General features: G+C 36.3%; 1 pseudogene; it reads right to left on the minus strand.

Moving 5' to 3' along the window:
* Positions 1-732: 732 nt before the first annotated feature.
* LOC137713374 (uncharacterized) lies at positions 733-6,773 on the minus strand (annotated as a pseudogene).
* Positions 6,774-17,608: the final 10,835 nt, after the last annotated feature.

Genomic DNA, 17,608 nt, shown 5'->3' on the forward strand with positions numbered 1-17,608 from the left:
GTTGAGGAGCAAGTGAGAGTTGGGATGAGGGAATTTGACCAAGTAGATTGCGAGAGGAGCTATCTCTCTCTCTCTCTATAAAGTCTGCACGTGAGCTCCTGAAGGGTCACCTGTATGCTAAAATGACTGTCCTGTGATCTGTTTCTATGACAGTCTGATCTCAACCGCACGATTTGACTACCAGAAAGAATACACGGGTTGTGTACTTGATGTGTTGCTTCCTTGTCATCATGGTGTGGTACTAGATGCTTTCAAGTTATGGAAAGCTAATAATTAATTCACAGAGAGTGAGTAATACCTATAATGCAGAGCACTCAGATAAATCCTTCATAAATCTTATGCGAGGGAAATGCAATCAATAAATATTATATAATAGTTTTGTTGTTTCAACTAAAGACCTTATACAAAAATATAATCAACGGGTTGTCTCAATTGTTCACGATCATGTAGCTTAAGTACATATATATATCAGAGATAAGGAGAACGGATATACAACCGGTTACACGGAAGAATCCCTCGTTGTCCATAAGCAGGCAGCTCATCAAATTTATTGGTTGCTGCTAATAGTATAACTAATCAGGCAACAATCAAATCTCTAGATTTATTTTATTTATTGACTTATCCATCCAATTGAAAGTGTAATATTTGCAAATCCTAAAGACGAACATGGTGGGCTAGCTAGTGGCTACGGAAGGTATATCCATGACGCTTGATTGTTCTTGATCAAGCCTGCTACATGCTCACCAACCCATATCGGCCTGCTTCAGTGCAACAAAAAGCATGAGTAAGGCCCCTCTCTTACAATTGATAGAACAGCATCTGGGACCTGCTTGGAAATCTGGGACCCACAGAAATACAAAGTTGTAATGAGCCCAGTGCCAACAGCAAAAGTAAAAGAATGCCTAAACCAAAGGGGAGTGCAATCTGCACGCCATTTTACACCTTCTACACACATGCATTCTTTTAAATATGAACTTCTGTTTCTCTTTTGATTTATTCAATCTAATAGTTAGAGAAAAAAAAAGTGTGCTGGAAGTGAAAAAGGGCGTTCAGAAATTGCAACACACATTTAACACTCAATAATATCAAGAACTGGAACCACTTTATCTCATTCGTACTATATCTTATATCTGCTTGGAAAGAAAATTTTCTAAGAGAACCCAAATTTATTGGCCATTTAAGCATTCTCAATCAATGTTTATCGGGGCCAAAACTGTGATCATACACTTTTCTCATATGAAAACCATAATAAGGAATTATCGCTAAAACATTACCCCACAGTTTAAACTTAAAAACAGGATAGGAAATGCTAAACCTTTGGAGTCTCAAAAAAGTCTTATCTCCAATCAATTTATTATCTCATAGCAAAAAATTCATCTTGTTAGCAGTGCATAGGTGACTACATTACTAAGCAGTTCTCCAAAAGATATCGATGACATAAATCAAAATATATTCGCTAAGCTTGAGCGAACAACGTATGTGCTAAAACCTTCCAGGCCCCTGATCTTCCTAGATTCCTACTCTTGGTGGAGTTGTAAGCTACTCTCTTGGTTATATTCTTTTCCAGATCGAAAAACGAAAACGAGAGTGGCTGCAAATTTCATGCAAGAAGCATACGCTAAAGGTATCTGGGAATCTCTGGGGTCCGGAAGGTCATGAGACTTCACATATGTTTTCTACCTATAGATGCATTCGCAACATATCCATTTGCACAAACAGGCAGGGACACGATATCGCTCTTAATTTCTTAAGTCTCAATGACACTTGACTCCCAAACTCAACATTGATAAGAACTATTTAAATTACGTCTTCAAACATTTGCAGTGGACCCCAGTGATCATCAGTGCCGGACAAAAATGCCATTTTGTGCTGCTTTTCCCTCATGCATGCCCAATCTGGTGTTTCTGAAAGCTGACAGTGTAGTCCTATGGTAAGCACAAAATGTGTTTATCACAGTTCTAACTTTCCTAGATGAACTATGCAGCAAATTTGGTGTTTGTTGAAGCTGAAGATGCAAAACATGCAAAGAGAGTATCATATCTTAACAAGGAAAATAGTGTCTAGAATAAATTGTCGAACACCATCGTGGAAACTGGAAACTTTTCAGTCGAATGTATTAGTGCTACAACTTCCTTGTTAACATGAGGATAACAGATTTGAATGCATACATGAATACCAATTAGGAAAGAACTCATTCATCAAATCAGATCAAGGATGCACTCAGTAGATGCAGTAGCACAAAGCCAATACACATCCTCACAGTCAGTAACTACAGTTTTTCAAAACACTATTAGTAACTTTCACAATCTATTACAATATCTTAAAATTTACAGAAAACCAAGAGTTTTACCCTTCTGAATTCTGTCATTGCCATAAAGAGGACATTCCGCATGGTATGGTACTGCAAGTACACGAATCAAATGTTGACGGTAAAGATTCAAAACACATGCATGTGAGCGTGCACACATTCACGAACAAAAAACATACTGCTTTATGGTGGCAAAATAGTAAAATCAGTAGAACATTGGTATATAAGCTCCTTCATAATAAGAAATAACCAGAAAAGAAAAGATTTTACGACGTTTTTGAAAATATATATGACCTAAGAAGCGAACTTCATCAATCTATTACAAGAAAAACCTTTACCTTTACCAAGTGAGAGCAAGTAGCCTCAACTGCAGTAGCTGACCAGAGCTTCCCAAGGAATGTGGTCACAATTAACCTCAACAATCGGATAGGAAACAATCCCAACAGCGCAACAATTAAGCTCAAGACAACACTTATAATGCGGGACCTGAACATAATATTCTGTGATAGTATTCCCTCTGAATACCTTAATGTTAGACTGTCACAACCAATATCACTAGGATGAGTTTTAACAGAACCAGCCAATATACATTAGGACCAAGTGATAATTTCAATAAATGGTGAAAAACAGCGGGAGCTGTTATTGAAACTATAAATAAGTCATCCAGCACTCCGCCCACCTAAACACTAAACGAGAAACTCAACTTGGAGGAGTGGAGGATGACTTTTTGGAGTCAATAACAGTTCCCTACAATCATCAACTGTCAATATTCTCATTGAATGTTCAACTTTAATTGTCCCATAAGTGAAACCTACAAACCTTAAGAGACACCACGGAAAGTAGGCATGAAATAAAATAGTAAAACAGAAAGGTACTGCCACTTAGTACTACAGTCCAGTGGTATTCCTCTTCACTTGTAAGTGAGAGGTCTTAGGTTCGATTCTCGCCAAAGGCGAATTTGAACTACATTATTGCTAGCCCATTGTGAAGCTAAGCCCACCCCCTCCCCCTTAGTGTAGATAATATCGTTTATAATAACTGTCTATTGCATTTGCATGTCCATCAAGCACAGAAGATCCCCCTAATGCATGGGACCAAATCAAAAGAATTCATAACAAAGAAAGAGTTTTACGCTGCTAGCTTCCCGATGAAAGACTGCTGTATGGATTGTCCGTTTAAGGCCAAAAATGGATAGAGTCCAACACAAAATTTTACCTAAAATTCCATAAACAATGTTAAGTAACAGGTTCTTTGTAGTAAAAAACCTATGGGTGGTAGTAATAGTATGACAAATGAGTAGTAGACAAAATTTTACAGGGTTGTTGTCACCTTCTCTGGAGATCTTTTAAACATTTCGAAAGATATATATGAACCAATAGAGTGCCCAACCTGCAGGAAACTAAACTCAGCTGTTTTATAAGAAGATAGTAAAAATCAGAAGCTGAAGAAAATCAATTTTTACAGTCTTTCAAATTCTTTCGTGTAATCCTGCGGATGAATTGGTGATCACAGAATTTGTTGAGATCACCACCTGAAGAACAACATTTGAACACAGAAAAATATGGTACACTAATAATCCTCGTTCAGAACCAGGAAATGCTGACAGATGTTCATCACCCAACTATTGATCGAAGATTAAAAACACACCCATTGAACAATTAAACCCCTTTATTTTCTACATAGGAGAAATACATTATGGATAACACCCAAATGAAAAAAAAACAAAAAAAAAAAACAGAGGAAGAGAGGGCACTCAATCACAATGCTTATGTTCATAAAAATATACTACTGTCAGTAAACAATCACACACAAAAACTGAAACAAGAGAACAGTTTGTATTGACACTGGGAAATGCTTCTGATTAACGAGTGCTTGAGTGTTAAAGTAAAGGCAATGGATGTGTATTTGCAATGTTGCTGATGTATATGCTAGAAATAAAGTTTAGTGGATACAGCATTGCTGACAAGCAAATGCTACAGAACTCAAATGCAGAGATATCTAACTTGGTCCAACAATCTTAAGGTGATTTAGGAACAGATATTGCACGTATACACCCCTCTTCTCCACACAGCAGACATTAAACTGAAATTAGCAGCAGAAATTGGAGAGAGAAAATTATCGCACCAGTAATATTGGAACTTCATTATTTTGCAATTCCTGTTTGATGAAGTCCATCTGCACACAAATTTAAAGACAAGTAAGCACTATATGTGACTCTAATATACCATTCTATTAAGCCTGAGACACTGTTATAATTAATAAGTTCCAATATAGACAAATTAGCGAATGAGTGCCAATAGGAAAAGTATTGGAAAAGGAGAAATCGAATAGTGTTCTAAACAGAAGTCAGATCTGCAAGTCAAAGTTAGATTGCTGCTTTTAAAATAAAACAAACGCATGGAATGACATGAAAACTTATAATTTCAGATGCTAAATTCAGTAATTTGGATTTCACGGTTTGATATTATTAATACAAGCAGATCAACTGGAAGGCAATTGATTTCGGAAGAAATGACATTCAAAATGCTTCACTTCATTGTACAGGACATTAAACAACCACGCAAACAACTTGAAGATGTATCACAGATCTCTGGTCTCCTTTGTCTGCCCGACCATTTAAACAAAACCATAAAGCAAGCACAGTTTACCTTATGATCAATTTGTTCTTGTAATGAGAACAGCCTTCTATGCTCCCAGTTCTAACAAGAAGAGAATATCATATAACAATCATGACCATGCCCCAGACCACCGAAGCAGAGTGTCAAGCAAGATCAAATATCTTACATGATAAATGATAGAAAGTCATCAAATAATTCTTCAACTAAACAAATGGGTGAAATGAGACTTGCAAGGACTACTATATACATAATGGAAGGTCAAAGTATGCACTTGCATGCATAATTGGTTGAAATTTACTCTTGCAACCATCTTAACAAAGTTTGTATCTTTCAGATTCAGAAACATTTGAACCTGAGGACCATAAGATGCCCACCACCCCTTTATTAACTACCGAAGACATACATCATTGTGCCCTCTAAAATATAACTGATTCATAGACACTCCTACTCATTTTGGTTTAGCTTTTCTCTCCAAGAAAAAGGCAACAAGACCTGTTAGTGGCTTTCGGTTCTCACATCTGTGATCTGTCCATATGTATTACCTTCAAAAAACAAAGATCAAAGAGCCCTTGAGTTGGTTCAATGATTTACAATAATTGTCAGAACCCTAGTTTCCAGTTTCTTCACATTAGAAACCCAGGGTTAACCTCACTATTAGCATAATTTAACATATTCCCGAACATAATACTTGCCGATTCTAAAGGTGATTAGTTGGTTGGAAAGGAAACCAAATTACAGTACCATGTACTGATAATCATGAGCAACAAAGGGCAAGTACTGAAAATTGATGCAAAGATCAATACAAGTATGACCGAACCTCGTATAAGAAAATTGTAATACCTTTTTGGTATGAGATATATGCCCAACAGCTGATGATAGACACAAGATTGAAAACAAATTAGCATAAACTTTACAACTTCCAAAATAGATAACCGAAAATGACATACAAAAAACACCCAATTCTTGCCTGTCACAGACGCAGCTCCACCCAGCAAATCATACAGCGACTCCACAAAGTCTTTGTAAAATGAAACAATACCTGCAATTTACCGAAAATCCAAATAGTAAGCTCTGACAATTGAATCAATCCCAGCCAGATAAACACAAAAACCCACCTGGATTTCCAGGTATAACAAGAACATGCAATGTTGGATTGTCTGCAGGTATCTGCAGTACATCAGTGGTGAAACTGAACAAAATATCAAACAGCAAAAACAAAACAAAAAAGAAAAACAAAAAAAACCCAATTCACAAAACAATCGTCACGAAAACTATCACACATCACAAAGAATTTGTAGCCAAACAGTAAGAACCTTGACAAATTGCACGGACGAAATGTGGCACGATTCTTCACTTGAATTACTTCAGATTCTGAATTTTCCTGCTCACCCATTTCTCTGCTTCCACAGTATAATCTGTAGCTTGCCCTTGGCCTTATATAACTACATAAGAACATCAATAACTGTTCACTCCGCAATTATATGTTCGACAATACAAAAATCTCACATCGGAAAACAAAATCAAATATCAACTTATACGGTACTAATTACGCCAATGCCTTTTGTGATAAAATTCAACCTATCATGTTGTGTAAGTGGCAAGATACAAGTTACAGGACAATATCAGTGCAATAGAACTTAAAGTATCCTATTGCTAATTTGCTACTGCTAGCTAATTCCCTCTGAAAGGTGTATGAAATTATGAAAGCCTCGTACTTGTTTAGGACAATTAATTGTTAACGTGAAAACCAAAGTTAGGCTTTGTGGGTGGGTGGGTACTTAATACTTATTGCCTGTTAAAAGAGTTAATCCTGGATAATGGAAAGTAGAAATAAGGTGAGGAAAATGGAGACGTACGTGAAACCGGAGGAGAGTGAGAGAGGTGGGCTAATGGAAGGAAAGAGTCGAAGAAGCATCTCTGTTACTTTATATACTTCGAGAGTTTCTTATTGAATTTGTTATTTCTAAGTGGCAGGCTTTATTAGTTACTTTTGGATCTAGGACTTATATGTGACGTGTTTATCGCTAATTTCACGTATACGTAATACTCGAGTGTAGATTATTACACTCAACTTATTTATGTAGTTATTTTGTGCATGGGCTTATGTGTTTACATTTTAATGAGCATATTATGTACATTTGTAATATTTGTGGTTCACTCATATCTTTATAGAACTACTTTTATACTATTCGTATTGGTTTTTTATACTTATTTATTGTATGGTTTTATAAAACTACATGCGTTTTACAATAAGGGGTTACTATTGCGAAAAACAAAGGTCTTTTTTTGTAATTTCATTTTTTTTCACTTACACTTTTTGTTTCGCTCTCCTCTATGACTTAGTAGTTGGATTTTGTGGTGATAAAGAGTTTGTTGGCGGATGACAATCTACTTTTGACAATGTAGGAAATTTATTTCCTATTAGTTGTACAATATTTATCCTACCCAAGACGGGAATATCCTCTTTTCTGCTGTACTTTTATCTATTTTCCGATGTTGATGCATTGTAATAAGGGTTCTTACCACAATGCAGTCTCTGACTCCTGTATTAAATTTGTTCTAGATTTAGTTTTAATTTATTCGTACTTTTTACACACCAATTGCATATTATGGTCTCGTCACGTTCTTGATGTTAGCCAACATGCCTCGATTTTGGTGTCCCCTTGGTTATCAGCCAGGTGTGTCAATTTGTGTATATAATACTTGTTTTTTTTTTTTTTTGTCAAATATAGATAATACTCGTTGCTTTGTTATAACTAGCAGTTGCACACATACTAAGCATGTGATTATTAAAATTTTAAAAATAAAATTTATAAAAACCAAAGAAAATAGAAATGGTTTTCATCGCTAAAACTTTTTGTTTACGACCTTCAAACGGTTTTGGTCGCTATTGAAATTGTTCATAGTCCTTCAAAACATAACACCAAACAATGTTTTGCATGAAATTATGGATTATTATAAGGGAAATTTTATTTGAACCCATGTAACCTCTTTCTACACCCAACTTACTCTCTGCACCTATATTATTATTAACTAAACTATCAATATGTCTTTAAACTCAAATTTAATACCTAAACTACCCTCACAAACCCAATTTAATATGTAAATTTATCTTTAGACCCATTTAGAAAACAAAAACTCTAAATCACTGTTCTGCAATTCATTCAAAGTGTGCTTTATCTGAATTGGATCCCATTGTTCATCCCAATTCATTCAAAGTGTGCTTTATCTGAATTGGATCCCATTGTTCATCCCATTGCCGCTTCACTCACTCCCATTGCCACAATAATTAAACTCTACTCCCTAACTCAAAATCATTTTATAAATACACACAGAGTAGTAATAATAATTACATAAAGACAAATTACATAGAATGATTACTATCTGGTTTGTAATGTTTATTAAGCTAGCCCTGACACACCCTGACCCAGAAAGTCCACTTGGACCCTGAACCGAGCTGTGCTGGCCGACACCTGGAAGGTGACGAAACCATAAAATGTGATAGTGTATAAAAAGTGAATAAATTTGAATCTAAAAGTGTCTAAGTACCAGAGTGCGCTACGAGTGGGAGCGAACCCATTTCACACGCGATGTCAGAGTATAGGTAAGGTACAGTATTTTGGGTAAGAATCATACCCTCAGAAATATCCATCAATACTAAGATTCGCCACAGATTCTTGTCGATACAAACTCAGCAGCTAAAACCTGGAGTCCACGCTATAATTCTCTAGCGCACGCATCGAGGCGTCCTGAATGATTGGTCCTTGACACGAAGTCCAAAAGTGGACGGAAGATGGTCAATTTTGCCCACAAAGCCAGCGGGTGCCTAAAACTTCCCGACGTCGATTCGTTGTCTACGGTGGTCCAACGGGGTCAAGGTTGGTTGGATTTTGCTCCTGGGATGATGGGCTACAAAGCCCAAGTGGTGGCATCGGCCATCGCTTTGCCGATTTGCCAGAAAATCGAAAAGGGTTACCGGAGCACCATTGATTTTCGTCAACTTTCGTGGCCTCAAACCGCCACATACCATGGTTAATCAAGGTGGTTCTTGGGTGGGTTTTGTAGAGGGGAATGAGAGCTTCAAGATGGTGGTGGTGGCATCAAAAAACTCCACTGGAGTTGGCAGGAATCGACCTTGGAAGATGGGTGGTCGCGGGTTAGAAAAACCCACGGGAAAGCTGGGTTTTTTTTTTTTTTTTTTTTTTCTTCTTTCTATTTCTGATTGGGTCTCATTCTCTCCCTCTAATTTAATTGGTTCCTTCCTACTTGTGCCTAAAATCAGATTGGCCACTTTTCCACAAGGTGAGAATTCAAATAATTTATAACTAAATTTTAAATAGTCATTTTCAAACATACATAACTATACCGTTATAATCCGAACTCGCAAACGGCTTTCGCCTATGCGTTCACATCCACGAGTACTACGAGAATATGTTAAAAGAATAAGTCATACGTCTCTCTAGACGATGGTCAACATAAGTCAAAATCTTTGCCTCTATGGCATTTTCGTAAATTCACACTTTTAAAATAAAATAAAAACGTAAAATTTGGAACGGGTTGTCACAAGCCCCCTCATCTTTATGAAGATGTTAATTGTTATTTTTTATTCTTCTGGAAAGTGGGTAGAAGTGGGCTAAGGCCGGCAAGAGCAATTTATCTAGCCGTTGAGATCTGTCTTCAGTTTTAACCTCATTGGCATTGTTTTGGTAGAAGAGAGAGTGATGATTTTAAGGTTGCGGGGAGTAGGAGAGGATGGTTTTATGCTTGTCCAAATTCTTAAATCCAAGTTCTTTATTCCTGATTCCCCAATTCGAAGGAGCCTTAAACCCTCAGTTGTCCTTAGAATCAACAGTGAGTTTATTAATAAATTTTAGTTTTATTATTAATTTCACCTTGTATTTGATGGTAGATAAAAAAGATAATTCACATTTAAAATTTAAGGTGGGTGTAGAGAATGGTTATATGGGTTCAAATACAATTTTCCTTATCATAATTATATTTAAGATCATTTAATTAACCCAATTAATAAAATAGAAAGGGGAAGAGTGGTGGAAAAAATGGACAAAAGGGAACTCTCATCGGTTCATCTTCAAGGAAGTTGCAGGAAATTGAAATCGTGGATTATTATAATTATATTTAAGACCATTTAATTAACCCAATTAATAAAATAGAAGGGGGAAGAGTAGTGGAAAGAAAGGACAAAAGGGAACTCTCATCGGTTCATCTTCAAGGAAATTGCAGGAAATTGAAATGCACACCATACATCAACAATTGCTTCTTGGTTTCATTCACCTACATATAATATTATATTTATTTTTTATTTTATATACTATAAGTTGCTTGTGTTGAAGATACATATTTAGGAACAACTATAGTTAATAATTCCATTAATTTATATTACTCAGTCTTACACTGTGGGTTATGCACAAGCGCGACTGAATCGTATAACTAATGCATAATCATTTATATAAAAACATTTATACAAATTTAGTTTATGAATCGTAATAATAATTTCCATTACTTAATAATATGTTGACTAGTAATAAGATTATAATTTGTTCAAAAAAACTATTAATTAGTTGTTGTCTTGTTGGCCTAATATAACAACTTTAATTAAGGGTCCACTTATCCATAATCCAATATCAATTTGATCACCTGAACTCGATTCCAGCTGCAACCATTATAGGATGATTCAGTGGTTCGGGACGATATCTAAGCTCGTAGCCTACACGGCATATTTTGGGTTTGATTCCTACTGCTAGTGAATCACACGATAGTAGCCAAGAGGAGACTAAAATGCCTCTGTAAGTTTTTCACGTCCTCAAAAAGATAAATTATCGTGACGAAGCTATCAGCTGAAGATAATACCTTCAAATCTTAACTCCTCGAAATGACAAACTTGTTTTGAAATATTCTTCCTTCGTTTCAAACGTTTACTTATGTTTACTTACTTGGAATGGAGTTTAGACGGTCAACAGGTCATTAACCTTCATGCTTTGATCCCCAATTTAACTCCAAAAAATTATTTTTTGTTGGTAAACTTCAAAGATTAGAACATATTGAAGAGAATTTTTTATTGTTTTAAGAAGGGAAATTGGTTGTTCTAATGATTATATAATATTTAAGTGCACAATTAACCAATTTAGAAAAAATGATACGTTTATACAGATGAAATGATGGGACTATAAAGATAATATAACAAATATATTAAAACGTCCGATCAGTTTGACAATCAAAAGAAAAGATAGACCGTAGATATATGTAAGTTTTCTTCCTCTCGTTAGTGTGGGATCATTGACCCAAGGCTTGGCGTGGGGAGCATTTTGTTGTAAACTTGTGATGTGGCGTGGATGTGACTAGTTCAAAGATAGTATTAGTTATTAGTCATGTTTTGAGTTTAGTATTATAGTATTACACGTTTAAAAAGATAGGTCAACCAAATGTTAAATGTCAAATACACCCTTGTTCCGTCTGATTTTTAAAGTTATTTGTCTGTCAGCTTCACTTTTGTTGTTTTGTTTTATCTTGTCTTTCGCTATTATGTTTATTTGCAGTATTTAGTTCTTTAATAATTCTTTTTTTTTTTTTTTTAAACAAACGAGTTAGTAGTGTTTCAACCTCACCAGTCAATCATCGTGTAATTTAACAACGTTATAAATTAAATTTAGACTGTATCACATAAAAATGTCTACTTTTTTTTTTTTAACTTTTTATCGCAATGTATACATCTGTGTCAATAACCACTCTATGAAGATGCATTTTTTTATGATTAAAACTGTTACGTTTATAAATACCAGAAGGTTATGCAATGTGATGTGGCAGAAGGAATAGGACGAGAATATATATAGTATTTGGGATGGAATTGGATTGGATTGGATTTTGCAAAGGTCAAGGTGTGTAAATTTAAGAGCATCTCTAATGACTCACATCGCTAACTTTAAAGACTTATTTAGGCATTTGAAGGGAATATTAGGGTTCCTAAAAGAATATTGTCCGCAATGAAGGTCTTTATGGTATAATTCTTAAATATAAGGATTAAAAGAAAATTATTCTTCACTTCATTGTAGTATTGTGGCCGTTAATAAAAACTAATAACCTATCCAACAGTTAAAAAAAATGAAGTTGTAGAAATCATTCACGTGGGTGGGTTCAAAAAAAAAAAAAAAACAAACAAACAAACAAAAAAGGATTTGCCGTGCAACATTCATACATGAGTAGGTTTGTTTCCCACTCAAAATACATAGTGGGACTCACTCTTTGAGTCCCTATATATAGTCTTCACATTTGAAGATTTCTTTAAGATATTCGGCGAGTCCCTATATATGGGATACTTTGAGGACTTCTATTCCAACCCACTAGAGGTCTGTTGTCCCTATTTAGAGACTATACGGTTATAGGAACTTGTATTTATTAAGCTAGCAAAATAGAAATACATTTATCTTGCTATTAATTAGATTTGGCAATTTTTGGTATGACTCGTTAACTTGACACAAAAACAACAGGTTTCGGGTCAACCTATTAGCAAGTCAAGTCGTTATCGAGTTACATGTTAAGAACACGTTAACGAATTGGGTCACCACTTAAGAACTTGTTAAGATAATGGGTATGAGACATAACACGTTAACGAATTAGGTATAATAATTTCTTGCGTGACCCATAAACCCGACATGAAATGACATAACCCGTCACAAGTTGTGTCGTTGTTGGGTCACCTGTTAAGAACTAATTAAGATAAAAGATTTGACACAACACAATACATTAAGATAACGTGTATGACACGAAAACAATATGAATATTGAACACGAGAAACGCGACCCGTTTGCCAAAAATTAAGTCATCTTCTTCTAGAATTTGAATTAACAAAAAGACATTCTTACCACTTAGTACTATGGTCTGATGATATTCCTCTTCACTTGGAAGTGAGAAGTCTTAGGTTCAAATCTCGTGAATGGCAAATTTGATAACAAATTAGATTGCCTATTGTGTGACTTTGCTGAACTCCCCCTCTTCTTAATGTAAAAATATCAATGTACTAAAAAAAAGAAAAAAGAAAAAACTTTCTTAACATATTTTGAATGTTTCTGTTGATCCTAAAAATTACAAAGCCTACATGGCGCGCAGGCCGAGTAACTAATAAACTAACTACGTCCTTCGGTTGAATGTGAGGCGTGCCAACTCGTCGGCCGAGCTCGGTCAATGAGTAAAATTTGTTGATGTTGCGTTGAGTGCGCTGCTAACTTCTTGATCTTACGATTGTTGCCGAGGAAGGAAAAAATCTCGGCCTTTGGATTCTCGAGCCTGAAGACAAGGCTGCTAGTTCTGCGAAGTTCAATATCAAATTCGGCTCTCAGGGTGCCGAATGTAGTAACCTGGTAACACCTCACTTCGCCGAGAAGGTTAATGAGATGACCTCTGCCAATAAAGATTCGAAAATCCTTCTCAACCAAGACTTGGATAGATAACCAGTCGGCCTCGACGCAGTGCTGTTTATCCAAACTGAATGTGCTTCGGGAACGACTGATTCTACGACAACAGTGCTGTTTATCCAAACTAAAGGTGTTCGCCAGTTGCCTTCACAGTGCTGTTTTTCCAAACTGAAGGTGTGTCGGCGGAAAAAGAAAATAAAAAAAAATCTCAAGTTGTTTGAGAGGTTTGCGCAGGGCAATTGTGTGTTGAATTGGAGGTCCTTTTTGTCGTTGCTACTGCCTCTATTTATAGATTTTGTAACACTCAGCCACTAAAATAAAGTATTCCAGTTCTATTCTAACTCTCAGCGTCCATATATTGTGATAAAGAACCTTTTTGATAATATCCCTCAAAGTCAAGATCCCTCGGAAGATTGGTTATAATATTTAAATGTCGTGGATCTCTGTCATCCAAATTCCATGTACCAATGACATTCCAATTTGCGTCATTATCTTGACTTCAACGTTATCCCAAAACCATGCATCTTGACTATTCAAACCTTATCCCAAGTCCATTTGAATTGTACTGCTTGCTCGGAAACTTACTTTGCATCTTATTATCTCGTATAAGAAAATATCAAGATAATTTGTTAAACGATAATTATTATGATAAAAATCATAATATTATCTTTCAATGATAACAAAATTATCGTCACTTTTCATCCGACGGTTGAGAGCTATGCTCACTCAATGGCTTGATTGCACGGGCTGATGGTGTAAATTTGGGTCCAAACATTGCCCCCCAATTTCCTTGAACTTCGGCTTGTAGGGCGAATGGTTAAGGAAATTAGCACAGTCGAAAAACTCTCGTATCGCCGATAATGAAACTTTTTACTCGACAACAACATCTCTGCACTGCTAACGCTATGGTCTTCCTCAGCTGCCACAATTCTATACAAGGCCCGGCCACTTTAATAAATAACTTCTTCGACCATCTCGAAAAAATTTGGACCGAGGAAAACCGAACGCTGTCGAGGGCCGAGAAGAGTTAGGGATGAAGGGCCGAGGGAAAAATCTTCCTTGACAGCTCGTTCCTCGACCATCACACACAACCCATTGTCAGCAATCATGACTAAATAGGTAGCCTGATTGATGTGATGATACTATATATCCAATGTCAGCAACGCATGTGATTTTTGTTCCTGTGGCCAAAAGCATTCTTTCGGTCACTTCGGTCAAAATGATTCCTTCTGAGCCGGCTAAATAGGTTAATATCCTCGGCCTCTTTTGCGTTTTTTTTTTTTTTTTTTTTGACACCTTCGGCCAACAACTTCCATTCTTTCGGCCAACAGTCGAATGACATTTTTTATACTCCTTCGGCCAAAAGTTTCTTCCCTCTTTTTTTTTTTTACGAGGTACAAAACTGGCTTCCCCCTTATTTTCTTATGCAGCATCGGCTCAAAAAGCCAGATGGATAAGAATATATAAAAAGAAAATGGAAATCTAACGTACGGGAATAAAAGTGGCCAATCTATGAAAATGAGGAAGCCAACAATGCTTTATTCCAAGTCGAGATCTTGGAACAACAAAATTTTCAATTTGCCTTTTTCTAGGGCCGAATAAAAAATCATTGCCAAATACTTTTGACTTGACGAAATATTTTTTATCATCGGCCGCCGAACGTATGGAACAATTATTATGCCCCCTAGGCATAATAATTTCGCCAACTTCGGCTCTTAACTCGAACAACTTAGCCAAACGAGGTTTCTCCATATCGGCTTTATTGCCAATAACCATATCGACTGTCATGGTTTCGACATCTAAGACCATGTCTTGGCCCTGTTCGTCATTGGAGCACTCCTCTGACGAATAATTTTCCAAGTTGATTTGTGGCTCAGAAACTGGAACTTTTTCTTCTAGGCCTACCACAATTTCAGTCTCAACCGAGAAAACAGGTGGCCTAGGTTCGTCTTCGGCCGTCTCGACAATCTTCTTAGGCCAAATTTTGATTGTGGCCAAAGTGGAAAATTGCCCCCCCCCTCAGCCTTTAGATTTAACCATTTTTCAAGGGGAATTGATCGATAGTCAGAAACGTAAGGAAAACGTTCTTCATCTAGCTAGGCATTAAATCGAGCCCTGTCTTCTTTTACCCATTGCTCTTGTAGGGTAATAGGAGCCTTTATTCTCAACATATAGGTGAATGATTTTTGCCTGGCTCTCATGCCACGAAGAAGTTTTACCACTTCCCACGATTTTTTATCCTCCGCTAGGCGTTTTCTATTCTCTTCAAGGCGTTGTGTATTCTCCTCACTGATTATTTTCAATTGCACAAGAAGCTCGTGCAATCGGCTAAATGGAGCTGGATTGACATCTTGATATATCATATGAATTTTGTAGTTTTAGCACTGGGTCCTACCGGGCGTGCCAAAATGTTGATCCTAAAAATTACAAAGCCTACGTGGCGCGCAGGCCGAGTAACTAATAAGCTAACTACGTCATTTGGTTCAATACGGGGCGTGCCAACTTGTCGGCCGAGCTCGGCCGAGGAGTAAAATGTGTTGATGTTGCATTGAGTGCGCTGCTGACTTCTTGATCTTGCGATCGCAGCCAAGGAAGGAACAAATCTCGGCCTTTGGATTTTCGAGCCTAAAGACAAGGCTACTAGTTCTGTGAAATTCAATATCAAATTCGGCTCTCAGGGTGCCGAATGTAGTAACCTGGTAACACCTCACTTCGCCGAGAAGGCTAATGAGATGACCTCTGCCAATAAGGATTCGAAAATCCTTCTCGACCGAGATTTGGATAGATAACCAGTCAGCCTTGACGCATTGCTGTTTATTCAAACTGAATGTGCTTCGGGAACGATTGATTCTACCGCAACAGTGCTATTTATCCAAACTGAATGTGTTTGCCGGTTGCCTTCACAGTGTTGTTTATCCAAACTGAAGGTGTGTCGGCGGAAAAAGAAAATAAAAAAAATCTCAAGTTGTTTGAGAGGTTTGCGCAGGGCAATTGTGTGTTGAATTGGAGGTCATTTTTGTCGTTGCCACTGCCTCTATTTATAGATTTTGTAATGCTCAACCACTGAAATAAAGTATTCCAGTTCCATTCTAACTCTCAGCGTCTATATATTGTGATAAAGAACATTTTTGATAATATCCCTCAAAGTCAAGATTCCTCGGAAGATTGGTTATAATATTTAAATGTCATGGATCTCTGTCATCCAAATTCCATGTACCAATGACATTCCAATTTGCATCATTATCTTGACTTCAATATTATCCCAAAACCATGCATCTTGACTATTGAAACCTCATCTTAATGCACCATCACCATCCTGCTTCTGATAATAGGAGTCCCCAAGTCCATTTGAATTGTATTGCTTGCTTGGAAACTTACTTTGCATCTTATTATCTCGTATAAGAAAATATCAAGATAATTTGTTAAACAAAAATTATTATGATAAAAATCAAAATATTATCTTTCAATAATAACAAAATTATCTTCACTTTTCATCCGACGGTTGAGAGCTATGCTCACTCAATGGCTTGATTACACGGACCGATGATGTAAATTTGGGTCCAAACAGTTTCACCAAACTCTTATTCCTCAATAATATACATAGATTATCTCATTTTCCTTTATAATTTCAATTTATTACAAAATTGTCTAAATAAATATTGTTTATATTAGAAATTATCTCAAATATGTGACTTTTTGCAATGTGATGCAACCTTTTACTTCTTTCCATACGAACCTCCTCCCTCCCTCTTTTTCTCTTTATTTTCATTTTAGTTACGTGGAATTTTATTTTCTTAATTAATTGTTAAAACAAAATATCTAACAGAAAAATCAAATTTTATTTTCGATGGAAATAAAAAAAGGAAAATTAATGAAATGGGTTTGAAAACTTTAAGTTTTAACGATAAGGACAAAATAAAGAGTAAAGTAAATAGTACCATGTTTGACTTTTTAGTGTAAAAATATAATTTTTCGTTAAAGTGGACAGTACTGCGATTTTTCATTAAAACTTCCAATAAAAAAAAGGCAAAAGTAAAAAACAATTTCGCACCCTCTGGCGACTGGGTACATATGTCAAACGACAAAAATACCCCTAAGAAGAACCAACTGCCAAACGGTAATTGAGGAATCCCGAGAAATCCCTCCCTCCCTCCCCACAGAATTGCGTGTAAAATCGTAAGGAGGCGTCCATCGCAAGAAATCCTCCTTTTTTTTTTCTTTTTTTTTTTAAATCCAAATCTCTGTTCATCTCTCAT

This window comes from Pyrus communis, chromosome 13 (assembly GCF_963583255.1).
Source record: "Pyrus communis chromosome 13, drPyrComm1.1, whole genome shotgun sequence".
Classification (NCBI taxonomy): Eukaryota; Viridiplantae; Streptophyta; class Magnoliopsida; order Rosales; family Rosaceae; genus Pyrus; species Pyrus communis.